Source organism: Corvus cornix, chromosome 3, assembly GCF_000738735.6.
Source record: "Corvus cornix cornix isolate S_Up_H32 chromosome 3, ASM73873v5, whole genome shotgun sequence".
In the NCBI taxonomy this organism is placed as follows: Eukaryota; Metazoa; Chordata; class Aves; order Passeriformes; family Corvidae; genus Corvus; species Corvus cornix.
In genome coordinates this window covers 46,113,049-46,138,685 of record NC_047056.1, presented here as the reverse complement: position 1 = coordinate 46,138,685, position 25,637 = coordinate 46,113,049, and the positions used below count along the sequence as shown (strand labels likewise).

At 37.0% G+C, this 25,637-nt stretch overlaps 1 protein-coding gene across 2 annotated transcripts in view; it reads right to left on the bottom strand.

Annotated features, from left to right (window-relative positions):
* Positions 1-25,637, bottom strand: part of CHRM3 (cholinergic receptor muscarinic 3) — a 265,327-nt gene that overhangs the window by 180,848 nt on the left and 58,842 nt on the right. For both annotated transcript variants that reach the window (XM_039569951.1, XM_010398918.3), the window contains exon 2: positions 1,769-1,881. The gene's annotated coding sequence lies outside the window, so the exon portion shown is untranslated. The remainder of the gene's footprint in view (positions 1-1,768; positions 1,882-25,637) is intronic.

Genomic DNA, 25,637 nt, shown 5'->3' with positions numbered 1-25,637 from the left:
AGGAGACATAATCCTGCAGTATTTACACACATGGGATAGACAGTTTTCTCTGTTTAAAGAAGCTAGTTCTTCCGTCAGACTTGTCACAAAGCCCTGATTTCATGATGAGTCAGTGCACACTCAGGATGCAAAAACAGGCTCAGAAATGTATGGCATATTGCTGATAAGGAAAAAGAGAAAAGAAAAGGTCAAGTCTTTGAAGCAAATCTGCTAATTTGGCAAATACAAAGCCTGGTTAGATAACACTGCAGAACTCAATAAATACCCAGAGCTATGCCTTGTAGAATCAACAGGTGGTCAATAATCCATCAAACAATATCAGGTTTTTCCCCTCAAAAATTTGCAGGTGGAAACAAGCAAGGTGATGCTGTCTTTGCTATTTATCTGGCTCCCTGGTTTCAGAGTTGTATGGTTACTACCTGGGAGACATAATTTGAAATGCAAAGCCAGCTGAAATTGGTAACAGAGAAGTGGCAGAAAATGCCCTCCACAGGATGAGAAAATGTGCTATATTGCTGTCCATTTCTCTGTGTAAATACCCATTTTCACCAAAAATAATAGTAACCAGTTTTCTTGGTAAGTATCTCTATCCACTTACATGGGATATTTAAACACATCTTTCTATTATCAAGTGCAAACACACCTCTAGAAACGGCATTGCTTCTTAGTTCATTACAGTACTTAAGCATATAATAAGAAGAGCCTTGACTAAATCCGTTACGGCATTAGGCAAATTAGTATTTGCCTCTTCTATTCTCTTTACTTTTTTCACTACTTCTGCATGCCTCTAAGAACTCTGGAATCTGGAACAAAAAAAGAAAGATACCTTTCACATCATATCTTTTCTAACCTGAACACTAGACACAAACTTAGGGTAACAAACATTTACAGGCAAACAGTGGCTAAGCAACTATTCCAGACAATTCAGTATCATTCATAATCAAACTCTGGCATAAGAGCCATATCTAAACCCGTGAAAAGGAGAAGAGTGAAGAGAGAGGATTTTACCCTCAGTTGCTTAACCTGATTTTTGCAGAGGAGACTGGGCTGCAGTTTCTGGTGTTAAGGAGTAGTCACTGGAACGTTTTGATACCCAAATTTGGTTTGTCAATGCATTTAGCCAAATGAACAATGAGGGTTTTGGATCTCGTTATTGTATGTCTGGACACAGAAGCAATAATTCAGTTATAATATGAGAAGCCTTGCTTTCAGTGTTATTGATTATACAGTACTTAACAGTGCTCACAGATACTATAATCAGATTAATTGTAGGCACAAAACTGAGAAGCAGTGCAAAAATAAAACTGAAAAATTATTTACAAATATTTTCTCAAATTAATTTTTTTACCTGTGCTTTATAGTATATTTGTAACACAGTTATAGTTATTTTATTCTTAAATATATTGTGGTACATGTCTGAAGAAAAAGAACATTTGGTTGGAATCTAATTTGAACTAAGACACACTAAATGAAGATGAAGAGGCTTTCAAGCTGAATGGAAAAACATTTCAAGTTGTGTATCAGGATTTTTGCACAGCTCTAAAATCATCCAAAAAGAGACAAGTTCTAGACAGTTATTTTTTGATCTTAAGTTTTTAAAACATTTTCAAACATCTTACAAAAAAGGAATGGGTTATGTATTCAGTACATTGACAACTCTAGGTTAATCCACGTGAAAACAATAGAAACAATATCCAATGTGGGCCAATGAAAACTTTTATTTCCTTCTCTGAAGTATTTAATAGATATGTACAGAAGCAAAACTCACCATGGACACGGAAGAGGAGCAGTATATATCATGTTTCAGACGACTGTGTATCATCCAACTGGTAGTCCATTATACCACAGGCTGATGAAAGATTTTGCCATAACCATAAAGATCTAAAAAAAAAAAAAATTAAAAAAAAAAAAAATCAGACATTGAAGAAGTTAAAACTGAAGGCTCCTTATTTAAAATACAGTTCTACTGCTTTTTAAAGCATACTTTTTTTAAAAAGACAGTAACAAAAGGGCCTGTTCCACACCATCACCATCCAGCAAGAACTTCTCTTACAACCACTGCAACGACTTTTGCTCAGCCACTTAATTTCCAGTTACTTTGCAGATTTTTTGACTTTCAGCTGACTTCAGAATTCATATCTTTTTTCAGTGTTGTTTAATGATGACAGTTGTATGCATTGGCAGTTTCTCAAAACAGTATTTTCCAAGTGCTATTTTATTTTCCTTCTTGTTTCATTTATGCAGGGCTCCACTGTGCATTTTCTACCAAACACAAAATCCACATGCCTAAATTAACTACAAAGGTGGATGATGGGGATGAGCACTGCTCATGAGCAGGCACCTGACAAAGCCAACACCACTAACACAAAATACACTGCTCAATTTGGGTTAACAGAGCATGCAGAACAAGGGACACCCACCATCCCATCAACAGCAACTATTCCTATTAATTCCTTTTTTCTCGTTTGCTAAACATAAAGGCCAGTGTGCTACAAAGCTTGCTTGAGGATCTGATCCCAGAGTTGCATTTTTTAAACATTGATGATGGGCAGAACGGCAAGAGAATGGTGGGTTGTGGCCATATAGCACGGAAGCAACAGCCAATGGAGTTTCACTGAAAAACTTAAAATATCAGCAATTTTCAGCAATCTCATTTTCCCCCAATTAATCCTTAGTAGGTCTTCTTGAAAGAATTTTTTTACAGAACCATTTTTTCATGGTTCCTCAAAATTCCCAGGAAGTCCTACAGTTTGAACTGAAATACTGACTCAAACTGAAAACCTGACAAATTTGGGGTTCTTGTGTTTGGTGATTTATGTTTGTTTGGAGAGGAGAGGATGTTATGTGTTGGTTATTTGTTATTGTTGTTGTCTGGTTGGCTGTTTTTTTGGATTTTGTTTCCTCAAAGTAAAAAGGGATGGGAGGCTTCCACTGCTCTTGACGTATCCCATTTCAATAGTTTCAGATTTAAATATTTCCCCTCAAAAGAGGGCTTAAATTTTAATTTTATTTAATGTCAAATCTTAGGTTAAAAGGAAGTTAAGATTAAAGTGAAAATGTGACCCTAGCACAGTGGTTCCTCTCTCACGGAACGCTTATAAAGTCAGATGTTTCAAAACACACTTTTCATCAGATAGAGAATGAGATTCCATGAGATTTCAGACATCTCCCAGAAATGAGGTTTTATATTTTCCATAAAACTGCAAAGAACTTAAAAGCTAAGAAATTGATTCTCTTTTCACCTTTTATCAGAACAACTTAGGTAAAATGAATATAATTTTATGACATTTTTCCACAGACTATTCCTGTCTGCATCAATCACACTTTTCTTTTGAACCCGTCTTCTGCAATTTTACATCTAAATTCTGTTGATAACTTAAGGACAGTAACATGACCCTTCCAAACATTTAACCTTTCTAGTCTGCTTTGCTCCTCTAAAAGCTCACTAGAAATGCTGAATGATGGGCTCAACTGAGTGTGCATAAGTAGAAAACATCATCACACGAATTTAGAACAACCAACTCTTAGCCAGATTTTTTATACAAGGGAATTAAATTCTTAATTTTCCTATCCATGAGAGTATTTTATCATGGTGGAGACCAGCTTGGGATACACAACAAATATGCTTGGGAAAAAGCATTTTACTCACATACAATAGTTTTTGATGTATGTATTCTTCTAAATACTTTTCTGTACTCATTTTCTAATGCTCTTTCACAGGACAAAATTACTTATTTTCAAGCATAATCAGGCTTTGTTCAAACAATCAGCAACTTCTAGCAGGTCCTACAACAGGCTGCTTATTGCTGCTACTTCTCACATCCCTTCTGTCTTTTCAGCACAAATGAAGAGGAGTGAGGAATTGGTCCAATCCGAAAATAAGATGTGAAAAGCTTATTTTTTTTTTTTTTTTAAAGCAGGTCTGTTTTCTCCCCTTAGAATACTGCTGAACCCCAAATACTACCGTGATGGATGAGGTACGCACAGGTAGGCACAAAGAGGAGAAGATGCACGGCCTCACCTGCCATTGTTACTACTGAAATGCATGTCAAAAGGCACTCTCGTTTGAAAAAATATTTTATTGGTAAAGAAAGTATTTATAAGAATACATTCATATTTTAAATCAGTAGTTCATGTTCACAGCTTTGCTATGTCAATGCATTATGCAGTACAAGCTTTTAAAATTTTAGGCTTTCTAAAGACAAAATTAAATTCTTATAAAATATGAAAAATGTGGAGGAGAATAGATACAGTTGTTTGGGGTCTTTTACAGGACATTCTTTTTTTTTTTTCCCCTCAAACTCTGCAAGAACCATATCTTTATCATAAGCTCTTTCCATAACTTATTTAGATAAAGTGATCTATTTGTTATTTCATTCATCACTTCCAGCTCTGCACCTATGACAAGGCACCAGCCTAGCCCTGCCAAGACAGTAAGGTGGGCAACCAGATAATTAGTTTTTCCTTGAACAGACTTAGAGCAGACTTAGAATTCACTGAAGAGCTTCCTTCCAGGTGATGAAAGGACAAAAAAAACCCCAAAAAACCAAAAAAACAAACACCACAAAAACAAAACCAAAACAAATAGCCCCAAATAACAACATTGAAACTAGGCAAAAAGCTGTAAAGTTCAGCATTTAAGAAAAACTGAGGAGACAATTTCCCACTCTCCTACTTCTTTCCTTTAAAAAATATAAAATTAACATGAGAAATCAAAGAGTTTTGTTTATATTAGCATATCATTCCTTTCATATAAAGCTGTATATTCCACAAAATTTCCAGGAACTTTGCAGATTCTTCTTTGCAGTGTGAGAAGCCGTAGAAGCTAGAAATCCATCAATATGCACAATGAACAGGGCCTGGTAAGACAACTGCTGCAATTGAACTATAATTTCTGAAGAACTACATTTTTATTTAAATAATTACACTGTCTTAACTTGAAGGTGTATGCTGTTTAAAGTGAATGCACTCTTGTATGTCAGTGGACTAGCTATATAGAGATGATCAATCACTGTGACTCAAATGAAAGAGGATTGATTTACTGCTGTGAATTGCAAAATTATTAAAACATTTTAACAGAAGCCCCTGACCATTATTCAGTCATATGATTGAGGGCTTTGTCTTGCAGGACTGAGCTGCACTTAAGGATGCTTTAGTGACCAATGTAAAAAGCTGGAAATGGTGTTTACACATTCTGCTGACAGCCTTAATCTGTCAAGAAGATGTCTGCAGAGCCAAAACAATACAAGTTTTGGCCGTCCTGTGGTATTCTGACTGCCCATAAAATGAAAAGCCATAAAAAGGCTTTGATGTTTTCAAATACTTTAAGAACATGAAAGAAAAAATAAACTTTGCAAGGACTAACACCATTGCATCTTTTGAGTATGCACAAAACCAAATAAGGTACTATTCACTACAAAGAGGCTTTTTAAGGAAGCTACTAAATATTAACTAAAGTGACAAAACACCTGAAACACAAACAACTAAAAATCTGCTCACTGTAGCCAGAGTGTTAATCTGTTCCCAGCACTCAAGTGTCACAGGCGGGCAGTAAGATTTATTTGTGACTTCTCTGCTGAACACAAACAGCCAGTTGAATTACAGTCTCATAACTACATAAAAACCAGCAGTCCTTGTGCACCAGCATTATATTGGGAGTGCATGTCCCTGCAGCCAGTCCCCACAAGATCAGCAGTGCTCCAGCACAGGTACAGGGACTTGCACTAGCACCCACTTCAGGACCAAGGGCAGCCTGCTTCGAGGGCAGAGCCTCTAAGGTCCATGAAATACAAAAAGAATAAGCTGGTATCTGAGAATGAAGTAAAAATTTTATCCTAGATTCACATCTCAGAAATGTGGAAACAGTTTTAGGCTGTACACGTCTCACTGCCACAAAAGCATTTCTAAAAACCGGCAATTTCCTGAGTGTCCTGTGCAGCTACACAAGCACCCAGATGGAACACGAATTAGCAAATGATTTCATTAATTAGAAAAGCTGCTTTGAAGGAAGTGAACATTACTGAGAGAAGCAGTTTGCAAGCATTGTTCTCTAATGAAATCTAAACTGTCATTTCAACAAAGGCAAAGGGTTTTTTCCTATCAAGCAACCTGCGCTGGAAACTAATTAGAAGCCACAGGTATTTTGCTGTACTTCACACTCAGTGGAAGTCTAATCCTGAATAGCCAATTGCAAATGGCTGGGCTTGTACAGATAAAGTCAACAAGACACTCGAGCACCCTTTATTGTCAGGTTACACAAGCCTGTCCCAGTGCTGCTCATCTGAACGGGCAGAGTGGAATGTGGTCATTCCCAGAGGGACTGCCTCTGTTGCTCTGCATGCACCCTGCTGGGCCAAGATGCATGTTGGATGCACGCTTAGGTGCTGGCTACATTAATTTCCATCTCTTAAAAGTGTAACACAGAGGAGAACACTTTTTATACCTGCACCTGTAATTGTAAGCATAATTCTTGGCTCACATTCTTTTTTTCTTTAAATTAGTCAAATTTTATACCAAGTAGTGGTTACTGCTTGGTACAGAAAGAAAACACAAAAACCCAACAGTGCTGCCAGCTGCACACTGTGCAAACCAGGATGGACACACAGTGCAAATGCATACAAGTGCTAAAGAGCTTTCATGGCAAAACAAGTAAGCTACAGATGGTTTTAAATCATGGGCTATATTCAAACTGATTGCTATTTATACAGTTTTCCTTATTTAAATGAAAACTTCTCATCAGGTTTGGTTATACTAAAATTTGCGTCATAACATGCTAAATGGCAGATGATTATTCTAACACACTGAAAAATAACAATATATTAATTGTTTGCAAAAAACCAACCTGGATGAATTTATTTTTCCCCTTTAAATGAAAAAAACTGAATTGTATCTAAATGACCGAGAATTTTGTCCCTTAACAACTAATAGAACTTGTTTTAATCAAATTTTGTTTAGTGTTATGAGTATGCAACATTTTTGACTGTGGAGTAGCATATTATTGCTTAAAACTTTCAAGTTTGTTTTAAGAGTGAGACCTCTTAACCACAATGTCTAATGAGTCCTGATAACTGATGATGATAATGAGTCCTTCGGTCTTTAAACAAACTGCATTATCCACTGACCTATTTTCAAAGTTTAACCAATTCAGCTTGCACTTACAACAAAAAATCTACTACTCAGAGGACAAAGAATACGATCCTCCATTAAAATTCTATTTTCCAAAAAGAAAAAATGTAGAAAAAAAAATGGAACAAAGCTGCATTTGAAGCACAATTAATTAAAAACACATCTGGCAGCATGCATTTAAAAAAAATTAAACTCTGGTTATTGACACCTGTATCCACCGCCATCATGAAGGGCAGCCTGCTCCGAGAGCAGAGGTTCTACCTCGAATGCAAAATGACTCAGATGGTGTCAGAGGGTGAAGTAAAAATTTTATCTTGGATTCACTTCACGGTGTAGAAAGTTTTAGATTGTACGTGTGTCTCACTGTCATTGCCACAAAGACCTTTCTAAAAAGTGGCAATTTCCTGAGTGTCCTATGCAAGTATCCAGAAGGAACACAAATTAGCAAATTTCACAAAGAATTGGCTGATATTAACTTTCCAAACAACAGATTTTTACTCAAAGGAAGAAAGGATGATTTACCTGTGATTTCGGAACAGTGAATTCTGCTTGTAGCAGAGCAAGTGAAACTATGAAACATAATTTACATTTCTCTTGCATCTTTGCTTTTTCCTCACAGAGATTCCCCCACCTTACTATATTCTCATTCAATGTTTGCAACGACTTTAAGGCTATTTGCCTCAGCTCTTCAACACTGTGAGATATGTAAAATTATTTATTATTTTATTGTAATTTATTTTAAAAAATTCTAGTTACAAATTGTTTGGCAAAGCAAGTATTTTGTATCCTCATATTACATGAACCAAAAAATATTTTGCGGAATTAGAAAAATTCCCATGCAGCCTGTTGTGCTCCATAACACTTAAATGAGCAGTGTTTCTGTACAATTATTTCTGTTTGAAAATTTCTGTACAAAAAATTAGCATCTTTTGCCTGTGTGAGATATGAATGAAATAGAAGAAGAAAGATTAAAGTCAGAAGTGATGGCTCTAGCATATATTCTAGCATTTAGCAATAATAGTTCATTAAAATAAAAAAAGGGAAAAAAAAAGAAAATTACTCCTTAACCAGGAAATAATCCTTATCCAGGACTGATTGGGGATGCAGTTTGAAAGCAGAATCATCTTACTCTAACAAAGCAGCAATGAGGTTGTGCTTAGCACGTGCCCCCAAAGGAATCCTTTAGTGAACTGGTGTTAGTTAACAATAAACCTGTAAACAGACCAGCCATATCACCACTGGTTAAAAAACAAGCGAAACACAAACAAACAAATGAACCCAACCTTGAAATGCTCCCTATGATATATTAATTATATTGTAATAAAACTTCTCTAAGAGAAATCAGGTTGCAACAGCTTCATAACTCCTCCTCCTTAAAGCACATCAACACCAGCAACGTGGATTTGGACTCAAAAGTTACGGGATGAGACTGATTTTAACCTCTTCAGAAGTCATTCATCTTCCTCTACAGTAGTATGAAGAACACCCAACTTGGTGCAGCAAATACTCACTATATACACTATTTGGGATTACAAAATCTGGAAACAATACTGGTTTCTTGGAAGCAAAGGTAAAATTTAAGATGTCGGGTAAAAGCAAGCAGTCAAAAACCCCCAAGGATCTTACAGGTAGAGGTTCAGACTAGAAACATGGGGGTGTTTCTCAAAAGATGCAGCAGGCAGCACTGGAGGAAAAAAAAAAAAAAAACAAAAAACAAAAGAAAAACTGTTTGGGAAGCATTTAAAAATTGTTGGTACTGCACTTCACCTGCTTTGTTCATGGATGAATTACTGAACATTTGAAATGTTGATTTACCCTGAAGCTTGCCTGTGATGTTCTAAGCAATTCACTGGCCACCTGTTCAGAGTGCAAGTTTTGCAGAGAGATAAGGTAAAAACCTCAAACCATGGAATATAGGAACCAAGAAAATTACTCTTTGCCTCTTGGTGAAGGGAGCCAGCTGGCCCATTTGTCAGAACATTTTTCCTCACAGGGATCAAAGAAATAAAGGAATACATGAGAAACAGTCATCAAACTTTCTTCTCCTTTCTAGAACAACTCTATTGGAAGCAGCATCCTGAAAGTAGGAGTAAAATCACAAAAGATGGGAAGAAAATAGAGTTATAGTTTCATTACTTTTTTTTGGTGAAAATACTCTATTTCAAAATCACTAAAGACCAAGTAATTTTTTTATAATTAATAAGACAGACAATATTCAAAAGGCTTTGAGGTAGCAGAGAATATTCATCAGTTCACAATATTCTTTAAATTGCTGAGCAAATTAGTTCAGATGTCTTCTGTTATTAAGGCATAAGTACATATTGTACAAATCCCAGATAACCAAGTTATATTACTGATTTTTATATGGGTGATAAAACACAACATTTAAAAATCTATTTTTATTACTGCTTTAGCATAATTCTCACTGTAAATGAACCCCGGGGGGGAGAGAGAGAGGGAGAGAGAGAGAGAAGAATAAGCAACCTTCTCCCTCAAAATTCCAGTGCTTTCCTAACCAAGATGTTGTTATCCACGTCTTAATATTCTTTTTCTGCATTACTCTTGCTCTGTTACATTGTCTTGGAAGGTCCTTTTTTAGGAAATAAGAAGGGACAGAGACTATTTTTTCTGCTAACATGATCTAAACAAATAAGATAAAGAATTCAGATAGTACAAGGACATACTGTTCCCTATGTGGTAGCTTTATTAGTAAAAATTATGAGAATAATTTACACACAAAAATCATTCAAGAGAGATTAAAGGTTTATGCTAAACTTACAAAAGCTATGACCTAAAGGCTAACCTTCAGATATTTAAAAAAAACTTCCAAAAGGCAAAGAAGAACATGCTATATATGGAAATATAATTACCTCATAAACTTTAGGCAGATGTCTGAAGAACCATATCACTCTTGTTTTGCTTCATTAGAATGGAAATTAGAAATACAAATGGAAAGAGAAATCATAGTTTTCAGCCTTGATAGACTCCAGCAGAACACATCCTTTGAAACTACTCTTTATCCCATACCTTTTCTGTAGATGGAAGAGGTACAAATGCTTGTGCATAAGAGACAGACATATTTGTACAGTCCAAAAAACCCCAACTCCTCAACCTCCCTTCTCCGTGGATTATAACTTTGCTAATTCAGCCAGTTAGGCTATAGGTTTCTATGCCATAGAATTTTTCTGCTTTCAAAGACACAGAAAGAATTCTTTAGTAACTGCAAAATTATACTTTCAGGAAACTCCAGGATATCCAGCCCAAAAGCTGACTTTATTTCCTTGTCGGGTAACCAGGCTTGAAGAGTTCATCGTGTGGCCCACATGCTCAGAAACACCCCTGTGAGCACAGCAGCAAAGCCTCACTCCTCCTGCCATGGGCAGGCCAGCAAGCTTCTACCTGCACGGAGGAGATCGGGCAGTGTGTGAAGGAAACGGTTCCACCACCGTGTTCAAACAGTAAGCGCCACTACGTACTGCCAACAAGTATTCACCAATACCATCCTACTTTTCCCTATGACCTCTGAAATAGGGAACTGCTGAAGAGGGAGAGCATGAAAATCCAACACTTGCTACCACTTTAAAGTTAGCTCAGAAGAGAGGAGGATGATTCAAAGGCTGGTAAAGGCCTAAAAGACAGGTTATTGTGGTTTTTTCTACGTTCTTTTTCAAACTCCATAATAAAAAAAACAAAAAAAACCCCAGAATAATTCAAGAGAACACCAACAAAGAAAAATGCTTTCATTAAAGCACAATGTTCTTCTTTGGTCACAATTTATCCCTTATTATCCATGATCATTCATACTACCCACAGAATCATACAATCTTTGCTTTATACAAAATAACAGGATAATTGTGTACTTAACAACCCTACAAGAGCACAAAACTGTGATCCTACAAGAGTACAAAACAGTTTTGCAACTGGTGGCAAAAGGGTAAGATAGAAAACAAAAAGCAGCTATCACTGGTAAAATACTAGAAACCGCATAATTAATTCCACTTAACAATCTGTTTATTGTCTCTCTTTCTTTTATTTTTTTAAATCAGATTACATGTAAAAAGAGATTTGAATTTCATTCAGGCACATTCCACAGCATGTGGTATTCTGGAACTGCAACTTTAAAAAAACCTCAAAATTGTGTTATTGTTTTGTATTTTTTTCTTAAGAGAAATCCTATTCACATAGAAGATGATTAACCATATTCTTTTATCAATTCAAGTAAGTTTTTAAAGTATTAAAGGATTCTGGAAAACTAGTCTAAGTTTTGAACACACTCAAAAAAATTGGTGTGTTTTTTTCCAAAGCAGAAGTTGTAAGGGAAGATAGGGGGGAAAACATTTTTTGTTTAGATCAGTGTTTGGTTAGTTTTGTCTTTAAGAAAGAGTGGAGTCCTTGTTAAAAAAAACCTAAGATTGTCTGAAGTGTTTCATTTGCATCAGTATTTTGCTACTGCTGTTGTTTTTAATAAAAAGATGGTGCTATTTCTAGACATTCTTCACAGAAAGCCTGTTGAGCTTGGTGCCCATTCATTTTGCAATAAAATCAATAAAGATCAATACTATCTACACTTCTGTCTGCAACAGTACATGACAATTCTGACAGGGTGAGATCTAAAACATGCTGTCTTTTCCCTCCAACTACAATTAAGCAGCAATTCCTCAGACACTCTGGTGACAGGGAACTGTGTTTATATTTTAGATAGTGACTGCGATAAGCCAAACATTAATGACCATCTCCTTCCAGGCAAAACAAACCATTTTTGTAACACAGTTTGTTTCTCCAAAGGTTTCTAACACACAGTAATTGTAAATGTACGATTTTAATCTCATCTTGGGGAATTTGTGCTGAAGTTCACTTTGTACATCCAGCCAAACTAAAGATTTTTGTGCCCTTTGAACTGAAAACATTTGATTATCACAAAGATGCTAACATTTTTCTTTATAAATCAGAGTGTAAACCACCAAAGTGAGACAGCTGAAGACTTCCTAATAAGAAATACATCCATTAATTGTCAATATTATAGCTGTTTCTTCCCAAGTACAGCTTATGCATGACTGCCTTGTTTTTTTTTTTTTTTTAATTTGCTTTCATGTTTTTCCTTTGCTTAGCTCTTTGTCATGCTTGAAACAGCTTTTCTGTCTTTTTAAATGCATTTTTTTTTCAGAAGCTTGTAGGAACATAAATACTGCCTCTGAAAGGAGTCCAATGAGCTCAGACTGTCTCTTCCAACAGTGGCCAAAAGCAAATGCCCATGCAGTAACATAAGTGATCCACAAGCATAACCCACCTAATTCCCCAGCTTCCAGACACTTGACAGAATCACTGAGCCCCATGTGGTGGTGCCTTCTATGTATGGTATTATCTCCATCTCCTAAGATCCCTCTGCAATTCTTTCAGTTTTCCTCACTATCACAAATAAGTTTACAACCATCAGCAAACCCTGCCATTCAGCTGGTCTCCAATTAAATATATGTTCACCTGAATGAGCATTTTCTGTGTAAGGTTAATCAAAATTTGTAATATCAGCTACAATAAAATCATGATAATACTAGATGAAGAAATACCCTCATTACAAGGTGATTTATTTGTTTGGTTTTTAAGTTCTCAGTAAAAACTCTACAAAAATGCAAATATGAGTCTAGTCTCCGACTGGTGAGGTTTCTACAAGTTTCAGGATGAATAGGTAGTGGAAACAGACAGCAGTAATGAAAGAAGACCTATTAAAAACGGGCAAAACCCACTCAGTATTAATCTGCTTTGCCTTGCAGCCATTCCTTCTGCTGGCACCAGGAGTATCTGCAGATCTATCCTCTCTGAATTGGGTCCACCCAGGGAGAGGATGATAGGAAAATGTAGATGACATAAGACAGAAAACAAATTAACAATAAATAAAGCTTATTTATTTTCTTTGCTTATAGAACAAATTGTTTCAAATTCCAGATCTAACTGAACATCCCTATATTAAAACAAACAAACAAACAAACAAACAAAAGATGCTGTTTTAGCAGCAAAGAATAAGAGCAATATTCTGGTAATGGTTGAATTTCCTGTGCATGGGAGAAAGGAAAAGAGAAAGCAATAGAGGTTAGAAAACACATTTTTATTCTTCTGTAAGAAAACATGTCACAAAGGGAAAGCCCCATTGCTGTGAAGAATGGTCTGTTATTACTTTCCTGTAGACAGAGAGTTTATTGACTGGATATTAGATACTGAAAGAGGCAAAGATGCAAGTCTACACCAAAGTCCAAGTGCCCAAAACTAAGTGTGCCTGGGGTTGGATGAATGACTTGGAACATGCTCTTCATCTTATCCCACTGCCGGAATCCTGGCACTCTCCATCAGCAAGTTAAACAAAGCATCCAGTGGCATGCTTGGCAATAGAGGAACTTGTCCATACAAAAGACTTTCCAAGCCCGATGAACTTTGCACCTGCCTAGTGAGATCTGGGGGAGGTCTTTATTGCCAGAAAAGATAGAAGGGCTCCAAGGAAATGTCCTGCACGAGCAGAGAAACACAGGGGAACAGGTAAGATTCCCTGGGGGTGTCAGATGGCAAAATCCTGTATTCACATCTGGTAAGTTTCTTTCGCCTTTCTTCTACCTTGATATTCCAAGGTTTCAGAGCAAGCTAACTTTTTAAAAATCATAAAATTACAACAACACAAGGAAGAACACCTTAAAACCTTCTTTTCTTCCACTGTTAGTAAGCCTTCAATTGACCTTTTCAAGGTCTTGTGTACAACCTGTTTAGTGGCCCATTCTGCTAGAAATTAGGTAATATGCCATGGGCAGGGATCAGGAAAACAAAGTTAATGAGGCAGTTGTGTTACTGGGACTGCTTCTTGGACCTCCCCAAATGCTGCTGAATACACAGCTTACTACAGCTGCTTCGTGTGTGTGCCCTTAAACATGCAGGAAGAGTTAGAGAAATACAAAGAAGTAAATACCAAATCCCCAGCTGGGATTCTGTTGCATAACTCTGAAATTCATGGAGATCTCCCTGATTTCAAAGACCTGACACCTCTCTAAGCTAAAAGATCTTAAAGACCCTTAAAACATCCTGAAGAATGTATCCTATAATATAGAGCAAGAATAGATATAAAGGGGCAGGAAACATTCTTGGGCTAAGAGGGGAGGAAAACCTACAAAGTGAAAAACCATGAACAAGGTCTAATCATATTTTAGGGACTCATCACAAAAGCTCTGTAAATTAAGGAAAGTAAAAATCAGTGCACATTCCAGGGAAGCAGCTGCTGCTGAGCAGGTACCTGCACACTAACTGAATGTCCAGTTCTATATTTGATACACTGAATGTCCAATTTCTATATTTGATACAGGGACAGAATTTGTCACCAAAAAGCACAGCAGAAGGAAGGCAGAAACAACTTAAAGCTCTCTCAATATCAACAGCTTGGTACTTGCATAGTATTTACAGGGGAATGCTGCCAAGACATTGACCTCCAACAAAGCCTAGAGTATGTGAATCAGTGAGGTTCAGCATAATCCCCTCGTAAGATCTGGTGGTGAGTCACGGGACACAAATAGCTTCCCGCTCGTTTTGCCAATGAGGAAGAGGCAGGAAGGGATGAATGAATGAATAAACAATTTGTATATTGCTTTTCTCTGAAATGCTGGCTCTGAGGAGGACACAGGCGAACAGAAAGCAGCAGTAGTTGCTCATGGATATCACACATGAAAAATGGTAAAGAAAAGGGTCTGAGAAGAAAGAAACAAATGTAAGACATCGTTCTAGACAAAAATAATAATGTCTTCTTAAGAGAATCTGATTCTCAGACATATTATCAGCCTAAGCATTGCTTAACATTTTTGGGCCTGAATGAACAATGTTGTATCTTCTCCACCGTAAGGATTTTAAAATCTTTCTTGCCTAAAAGGCAATCATAAAACAGTTTAGGCTGGAAGGCACCTCTAGAGGTCATCTAGTCCAATCTCCCTACAATTAGAAGCGACATCTTCAACAAGCCCAGGTTGCTCAGAGTCCTGTGTAACCTGACCTTGGATGTTTCTGGGGATGGGGTATCCACCACCTCTCTGGGCAACCTGTTCCAGTCTTTCACCACTGTCATAGTTAAAAAAAAAAAAAAAAAAAAAAAGCGCCTTTAATCTAAATTGATCCCCTTTCAGTTTAAAACCATTACCCTTGTCCTATCACTACAGGTCCTGCTAAAATGTCCCTCTCCAGTTTTCTTGGAAGCCTCTTTTGAGTACTGAAATGCCACAGTAAGTTTTTCCCAGAGCCTCCTGGTCCCCAGGCTGAACAACCCCAACTCTGTCAGTTCTTCCCCACAGGAGAGGTGCTCCAGCTCATTCATCAAGCTCATGGCCTTCCTCTGGACCCACTCTAAGTAATATACTCTTGTAAGTCTAGGATGTCTTTCTTCAATTACTGGGTTTCCAGATAAAGATATTTAAATGACCCTGAATATCATAAAAAGATTTATTAAGTGGTGACTGAACAAAACTCCTGTTGTATATACCCATGTATCAACAATTCAAAAAAATGTAATCCATGCTTCCTAAAAGGCAAAGAATCAGAGGATCTGTAAAATACTTTAAACTTTGATTTTAAGGCATGAAAAGGACCTACCACATACAAAGCCGCCTTCAATGTCATGTGAGAAAATTAGTATTTTAAAGGACTATTTTTTCCCTAAGAAGTAAAAAGCAAAATTTCCCTGACAGCTTGTGCCAGGTAGAGAGCTGTAATTGTAAAATTTTCTATGAAATCTGCTAACATCTCACAGGTAACTTACTCATTTTTCAGTTCATTGCTTGGCTAGAGATACCTAAATTAAATCTGGACATGTCACGTCCTTGGAGTCACCTGTTTATATTGGGAGAGTGTCAGGAAGAGATCTGCTTTCAAAGACAGCAGTGTCAGCAGATGCTGTTGTAATTAGGGTACCAGACTGACTTTCACCAGGAACATGATCCATTCCTTGCTTCAAAATACCATTCCTGCAAGGCCTTGAGAAACTCTCTTAACCACTTCACACTCCATATTCAAAAGTGAGTCAGGTTATAAAAATTATATCAAGAATCCAGGTTAATCTGGTTGTACCTGGATTCAGATTAATCAAATCTCCCTAAAAGGGATTCCCATTTTTTAAACATGTATTTTTGCTTCTGAAAAACATGAAAATTTAAATACATATTTTTAATTGCTTCCTGCTTTAAATGTGTTGTGCAATTCTGAAGCACTTTAAATGCTTTTGCATGTAGTCAAATAATATGAAAAATGAAAATTAAGTTCTATAATTTTCCTTTTTCTATTGTCAAAATGCAAGTTTTCTCTGGTTTGTCATCTTCCAGGAATGGCCAGTTTTACTAATCACAGAAAGCTCATTTGGCTATTTACAATCCTCTTGTGCTCCATAAAAGGCAATTAAAATAAAACCTCACGTTAAGATGTCTTTATCTCATCAGATGCATGGATGATTCAATTCTGCTTAATTACTTTGATGTCCAAGTGGATTAGACTTGGTTTAGGATAGCAGAAAAAAATGAAGGAAACAAACCGAAAAGGATAGTCAAATGAAGGGAGTGACAATACCCAGTACTTTTATCTCAGAAATGCCTATGTCTGTTAGAGCTATAGGAAGCCTTTACATATTGAATCATCATTAACTTTCCATGTTTTTATCAGAAATTCACAGGAAGGAGGCCTCAACCTCAGGAACAGAAAGCCAAGAAAATATAAAACTACTCCTCTCCATCCCAGTGCATTAACTTATGGTGCCTCCAGGTGCCTTTGCATAACTATGGTGATTTACATTGGAGGAGCTGAAGTCACAGTCAAGAATTCAGAGGCTCAAACTGAGAGTAAAGTACTTATTTTGCAATCAAAAGCAGTGTTTACAAAAAAGATTCTTCAGTGAATCTGTGTGTCTGTCTACCAAGGCAGGGAGGTGCTCCAAGGCATGTATATTCCTCCGGATTTGTGCCAGTAGAAGTGACGTGACATTCCAGAATTATTTTTTAAAAATGCTTATTAAAAAAGCAGAATGGTTCCCAACTTTCAAAGGAAAATAAAAACTTAAAGGTGATTCTCATTTGCAACAAATCTCACAAACCATAGTCATTACTGCATTATCAGACCAGCATTTTTACTATTGCTTTGTACTCAGTTATTTGTAAAGTAGCAATTAAATGTAGTGAACAAGTTTTCACTTATTCTCAAAAACATCCAGAGGCACCACTATGTTTGATATACAGTTATTATCAGTACACAACACAGGGGTTCTGCCTTACAATCACAGGATAACAGATGAAGCTTTCTGTATTTTTACTGCTTAAAGCTGCATTTCATATCTATTTCATTTTTAATCATCTCACTTTGTAGAAATCTTTTCTTTTATTCCTGTCAATTCCCCCCCCTCCCATTTTTTATTATGTGCAATACATTATGACTCTTTCTGCACACATATATGCCAGTAGACTTGTCTCCATGCTGCAATATAAGAATGGTAGTAATAGGAAAATAATCTAAACTTGTCAGAATTTTTATAATTACTCTACTGACAGGCATAAATTAAATTACACCAAAACTTGTTTTTAAACCTCTGATCACTCAGTAGTGAGACACCGTCAATATCAAATACAAGAGAAATTACTTGTTCCCTAGAAGTTATAGCCTGAAGTCAGAAAGAAGGGTTTCCCTTTAGAAACAATCTATAAATTACATTGTACTTCCTGAAAGTCTTCAGGAGTGAATGTCAAGCAGGGAATGAGGAGCAGGTACCAATTAACTTCCTTGAAATCACCTTACCAACTTGTGGCAGAGGTAGGGATGCAAAGAGTTGTTTCTCTCACTATGGAGCCCATCACTGGGACTACAGTAATCTGTTTTTTAAATTTTTCCATACTTCGTATTTTCTTGTCATAGCAGATGTTACTGAGGCATGGAGCAACCACAAGACTAAATAAAGGACACTGTCACAACACACTATGCAGCTTACACATAAAACAGAATCCTCAGGATTACTATCAGAACTGGTATTACCAGTATTACTGAGTATCACCACTCAGAACTGGTACATTTAGTTTTTAATTCAGAAGGATAGTGGCATGTGGTAACAGTGTAACAGGACTATTTTTAGTGGAGGCATTGAGAGGAGGGGAAAGCCCTCTATGTCACTCCTGCCCAAACCAAGTCTTCAGACAAGGGCTCTAGGTACATGATCTCTCCATAGGTAAGAGCCTACCTTGGACTTCCAACATGCAATTCATTCCAGGCTTACATTGGCCTTTAGGAACATACACTGTAGTACTGGAGCAGCAGATTTCGGGGTGAGTCCCTTCTGCAGGCAACTCAGCACCAAAAAACATCCACAGAGGGATCATTTATTTTGTAGTGTCTTCCCCAGGATGATTAACTGCCCACAGCCACACGGGAAGGCCTGCCAGCCTTAGTCATCCCAGATCTGCAGGGCATTACCACCCTCATGCCTGGCCACCCTGGCACCTCATTGCCCAGCCAAGGGACTGCTCAGAAAGCTTTGTCTTTAGACCTGATCACCTATGGAGAAGAGAAGTGCATGAAGAGAGAGGATGCAATTACGGTAACACATGAACCCAAAAGCTAACAACTTCTCCCAGGTCAGTGTAAGGCTATGTCTGTGCTGTTAACAGATATTCAACTAGGTCTACTTCAAAAGAAAACTGGAGAAGCCACCTGACAGGGAGAGCAGAAGAAGCCACATAAGACGCCTGAGTAAGGGTCTGCTTTAGCAATAGTCACAGGGTGCCTCTGTGTCACAGGAAGGTCCAGCTGGCCATACAGAGGGGATATGGCCACAAAATACATTTAGTAAAGCACGTTGATATGCCATGTCTATAATGGGAAAAACAGAACCAACAAGCTGTAGAGAAAAAGCCACCAGTAAGAAATCACTCAGAGAAGATACCAGTCTTAGAGACATAAGCAAAGACATTTGTGAAGGAAAGAGAGATAAGCAAGTGATCCTTTCTGAAATAAAAGATGCTTCCCTTCTGGCACAAGCCACAACAGGTAAGAGCCCTAAAAGCATAAGCTGTTAAAGCAGCCACTGCCCAAAGACTTACTCGTGTGCCAGAAAATGCCACCGCTCAACAGAGGGCAGACTTGTCAGATCTGGAATGACTTCTTGATGGTGACGTTTCACTGTCAGTTTTCAGCAGCTGAAGTGCAACACATGCACAGAGCAGTGCTGCAGAGAGGCTGCCCACCTGCTCTAGTGGCAAGGTGATCCTTACATTAGATGTCCTTTCCAAAGAAATGCTATGGATGTTCTGCTACAGCGGGGGTACTGTAACACGCATATATCAAACCAGGAGTCCCGTGGAAAGGAAATATCTATGGACAGACAGATTCTTGGTAGATGTTTCAGAGATGTTTATTTCTCCAGCCGCATGGCCGGGGCTCTGCCCAGGAACTGTTCCAGTCACAGGACCCAAGGATCCTTTGCCCGCGCAGGGAAACACAAACCAACCAATGGGAACGAGGCTGAGCAGGGGCAGGGAAACCCCGTGTCTCCCCCCAGGGCTCCATGGCAGGGGAGGGACGCCAACAATGTTCCCCATCCCCTCCCCAAACAAACTGTAATTTATTTGTTTATATACACATCACCTGTCAAACACACAGTTGCAATCTATTTTGAAAACCTGGTTTTATTTTACTTTTGATTGATCTTCTTAGATGTGCAAATCATCCCAAAATGCACTTGAATTTGCATGTTTTATACTACCAGACCAGTTCAGTCTGTCAAATATGTTAAAGCCATGCCCCCTCCTGCCTCAGTAACTGCAGAAGGCTTCTAAGCGCTTCTTCTGCCCAAAGTGCAGCAAGGGATACAAGAAGGCGTAAGTCCAAAAAAAAACCCCAAAACCACAAAGAAACAAAAATCCCCATGCCCAGTAATTCCCAGCAGAACCATCTTTATAATGACATTTTCTTGTCTTGACACAGACATTTCTCTGCTAGGAACTTTGAGAAGACTCTGAAATCTGTAATTCACATAAACCACAACCAACTATGCCAACACATCACAGACCAGGACAGCAAGCACATGACTTAATATACTAAGCCTAAGAGGAAATTTTTGAACTCTTGTGTTCTTCACTGGAAAGCCTCCCTGTGCTCATATTTTTGTGAAAAACATTTCTCAAAAGATCAAGTACATAGACTTGCGAAGCAGGAAAGAGAGAGAGCTGCCACACAAAGCCCAGAAAATGGATTTAACTGAAGCTGGGCATGCCAACCAGCACCCTGCACCCCCCAGCACAAATGTAGGGGAGAAGGAGAAAGGAGAAAGTACATCCATCTACTCTTCTATTAAGATAAAATGGAGACTTTTCAATTTTTGTTTCCTCATTGGAACAAAACCACAATTTTCGAAGTGCTTTCTAGAAAGCAATATTTTTGGTTTTCAACAAGCACTAGCAATAATCCATTACAAAATCAAGTGTCAGCACCAAGCATTTGAAAGCTGTAGATCACATCAGACATCTGCTTTTAAAAGGCAAATTGCTGACTCACTTCTGATCCACCATGCTTGACATTCACATCCTCTCTTAATGATAGCCCAATCCTTTTGTTTCTTCCCTGCACTTTCTTAAATAAGCTTAAATTAATTGCCCATTAGATATAATAAGTGTTGAGGATAACACTGCAGCATATTTCCTTTCATAAATCAAATGAAAGATGCTTGTTATAGTTTCTTAAAGGATTTTTTTCATGCCTGTATTATTATTGAACTTCTACAATTACCTTACCAATAAATTTTCAAGTTTACATATGCATTTTAACTAATTAAATACTACTAAAAAAATACATGTGTAGTTTCTGAACCAGTATAAATTGAAACCTTAGCTTCCAATTATCAAAACACACAGGCAGAAAAAAATTAATTTTCCTTTATAATAGTTTTAAACAACCCAGTAACTATATATGTACGTATTTTAAAGATTAAAAAGTTTAAAAATTAAAAGTTGCCTTTACCACTGTGAATTTTAAAGAAACCTTATTCTGTTTAAAAGTGTTTCCCACAATGAGGCACTACCTCAAAACTTAACAATAAGAAAATGTTAAGAATAATAATAAAAAAAAAATTAAGAAAAAATATATTTTAAAAATTGCCTAAGAGGAAAAAGCCAATTAATTTAAATATTAATTTAAAAGTAAACTACTGAGAGGGAGGGGAAAGAAAATGATGAAGCACAAGGCTCTTATGTTTTCTGTTTTATCTGCCTTACAAATGATGATAAGCTTGATCTAAAATTTTGAACAATTTTATAATCGATGTAATCTCCCTGTGTAAAAGAGATCAGGATAAACTCCACTGGTACAGGTCTGAAATGGGATTTCTGGTTTAATTTCCTCTGAGAAGCCAGTTCATGATTGTCAAAACCAGGTAATGAAGCAACATGCAGTAAGTAGGCAGTAAAAAGGCCCCCACAGGGGCTTTGCATTATAACTACACCACTGATCAGAAAAACACTAATGCATATGCAACCAGTGATGGATAAAAGGACTGAAGTACTGGAGCACAACAAAATTATTTTTTCATTAAAAGACAAAAGGTAAAGCAATGGAAGCAGCATGGGATGTATTTTTGTTCCTTAAAGGAACTGGTTTACCCAGAACTTAAAGTAGCTTCATTCTTTATTTTTTTTAGTTACATTTGAAGAGGAGCTAGAGACATGAAACTGTATCCTCTGCTTTCAAACTGTAAACCACTTCTTTGTGCAGAGGAGAAAACCTGAAAATACCATGACACAAATCCTGCTGCATGACTGTATTTGTGGAAGAGGAAAAGGTATGGGCCCAAAAACAGATCTCTCAATGACAAAAAAAATATCCAGGAGTCATTAGCAATTCAGTTTTATTTTATTCATTTAAAAATATATAATTTTATGTATCTATTACCTGGATAAAGACAGTTTTTAGCTTTTTACCTGTTACTAGATTTTATCAATGTAGAATTATATGAACAAGTAATCTGCCTGCTATAACTGAAGCACACCATCTAAAATTACTGTTGGTCAATCCACGTAAGCAGCCAGATTTCTAAGATACCTGGGCTCCTTAGAGCTGCCTTGATTCTCAGCAAAGTTGCTAGTTACTAAACATGTTTTCAAACATTCAATTCTTTTAAGCCAAGTTATTTTGCAAAGCTCAAATACTGTTCCTTGAGGGCAAAAAAATTAAAAGCAGAGCTGACACAGATTGAGGCTTAAGCAAATTAGTACCAAGGCTATTGGCTTTGAACACTCCCACCAGGAAATAGTATTCAACATCAAAGTTGTGTGTGGATGAGTTTCCCCCATCCTTCCAACTTGTTTTCCTCTAACTTTATTAAGTCCTTTTAGCTTTGTCATCCTGCTGCAATTGCTGGTTTATGAAATTGATAACATTGTACCTAGTGCTCAACTTACACTTTATAAACCAGAGCAAAGCACTCTTCTGTAAATCTCCACAACACAACGTTTGTGACTGAATGATCTTTTTTCATTCTCCAGAAATTAAAGGATTGTGTTATTTTGGTATACAGGTTTACTAGAAGCCTTATTGTTTAAATTTCATAGAGAATGGGTTTAACTGAATGCATAGGGTAATTCTTGGAAAATAAATTATTCCTAATTCCCCTGGCACATGAACAATTGCTGTCCTTCTAAGGATATGTTAAGATTTATGAACCATCTTTGTCTGAACTGCCATTTGCAAGCAAGGGTAATTACCAAGCCTTTCAAAGTAGCTATATTAATTCAAGCAAAGTAAATGCTAAACACTAAGCAGTATTACTACAGTATTTTACTATATCAAACAGATGGAAAACATGGCACATGTTAATAATAACTTAGCATTCTTTTAAAAATAACTGTTATTTTAAACACAGAAGAGCCTCTTAAAAGTAGTTATGTAGGAATAAAAAAGTACTGCTTCGTTGGGCAAATTTATACAAACATTACAAGCAATATTTTTTCCTATTTTTCCTTCTCCTCTCATTAAAATAATTTTACCGTCATCTTATGACTCTTCAATTGTCTCTCAGGTGAGCATATAACACGGATCCTACTATCTACCATGCCACAGTAACTGAAGAATCTTTCACAAGAGTACTTCGTTTTCATTCCTCTGATAAATATTAGTTAACATAAATTAAACCAAAACGAAACTAAAGAACAACAAAAAAAAAAAAGCCAACCAGAACTTTTTGACATTGAGTAGCTTTAGAGATCAACTATCTCTATGAAAATTTTATTTTGAAGAGGCATTCCCACACTGGCCCAGCCCTTGCTGTATTGATCAAGGGAAGCATTATGTGACAAAGGCAGCACTAAAGCTAAATTTAACTTCACCAGAACTGAATGCAAGAAGGTGAAGCCTGCTAAAGTACATCCACTGGGCAATGCCAAGCCTGAATTTACACATCACTTTCTCCTCATTAAGTTGAGCATTTCAGCAGCTTTAGACCTTTTAATAATATATACTTGCATCTTCAGTAAAAAAAATTATGTCAAGAATTTTCCCCTCACCCTCCAAAAGAAATAAATTACAAAAAAAATCCATGAGTTGCCCAAATTGTAGTCTTTACAGGAATTGTTCTTCTCTGAAAAGGGATAATAATTTCATTCCCTAGTGTAAGCCAACGCAGTTTCCACAACCCTTCCCATCCACACTACCCTCACTCTTAATATGAACTTAAATATCTGCTTTAATTAATTAAGATAAAAATATTTTTAACTTATGTATAGATAGCACCCAAATCATTGCTCATTCTTTTCATATTCAGCCAACTAGCTTAATTGAATGGTAAGCCATTACAAAGGTAAAAAGTCAGCAAGATTCAGCAGAAATACATACAGAAATGTCACACAGAACAGCAGTAAAGTAGTAGAAGGGTGATATAAGAGATGCTGATCAGCAAGAGGTTTTGGCATGAAAAAATTTTCTCCTGCTAATGATATAATTCAAATTATCTGGCTGCATCAAAGAGAGGCAGAAGGTAGTGTCTAAAATGATGAAGCTCCTGAAACTGTAATAAAGACTTGCATTTATGAGCAGAACCATTAGATAATGCTACACACCATAAATTAGTGTGCCACTAATACAGCATTTGGAAAGACAGACTTGTGATTTACCACGCTTTTATGGTCTGGCTTAAGCTATTAGGGTCTTCTCCATGTATCTCCACAGAGGATGAAGACCAAGTATTGTTACTGGGCTCCCCCTACATACATAGCACAACTTAGTTATCATTGATTCTCCCAGACAACCTTTGGGATGAAGGATTGTTTCATATGAGCACAGGTGTGATCACACCTCTCTACTACTTTTAGGAAATTAATTATCTTGCCTTAAGTCTCTCTTTTACTTCTAGTTGCTGTCAAGCCAGAATATATGGCTCTCACTCACTCCTCAGTACATCAAAGACACAGCTAAGGTATCTTTTTGCTAATACCTCCAGTTTACCTAACCTACGGCTTTGCACCACATTCAGAGGATGTCCTTTGCCCACTACAATGTTGTAATACAAAAGATCAGCAGATGTCCTCTGCTCCTCCAAAGAGCCTGTTCCTGAACAACTTTGGACCATGGCAGAGAAGTAAATTCCAAGAAAAAGAGCTCTCTGACCCTGCATTTTAACAACTCACAAAGATCATGAGACCTAATCATAATTCCCCCATGCTGACACATGATTTTTAGACAACCTACACTGTCTCAGCCACAAACCATTTGTGAGGGATATGCTGCTAATTAACCATGTGTAGGATGCCGCTTTTTCATTAACACATGGCTTAGTTAAGCAGGGATCTTTTTCACGACTTTAACAGCAGATTATCAGGTAGGTAAGTCCTCAGCTGCACCACCACATCAAATCCCGCTGGTTGGAACTGTCTAGTGACTTTTTTAAACGTTAAGGGCTAAAATGAAATGCAAATTTTGAGAAAGGAAAAATGGGTGCTCCTCTGCAATTATGGCTACAAGGCAAACCTGATTAAACCTAAACCACAAATAAGAATCTTGAAGTAATTGATTTTGCATCTATACAGAAATACTTACAGCTATAGCAAGTTACTGAAACATGAAAACAAATACAGAATTGAAAAGGGAAAAAAACCCCTCAACTTTGTAGTCTACTTTTGTTAGGAAGTTGGCACAAAGCCACATAAAATATAAGTTACGTTCTCACAGTGTTGTAAATCATCTTTAGGAGGACAGTTTTGGTCCCTTGGCTCAGGTTCTAGATCATAAATCCAGAATTAACAAAATACATTAAAAATTTCACATAATATCAAAAATATTGTAGCTTTCTTTATCCAGTCAAATATATAACAACACATTTTCCAGAAGATGTAATACGTAAAACTGTAAATTTTACTCTCTCTTTTTATGTCCACCAGATGAAGAAACCTCATTAGACTCACAGCCTCTCAGCTGATTCTCACACTGGTCAAAAAGACACATTTTTAAGCAGGATTTGAAGTAGGTAGAAATACAAAACTGCTGCA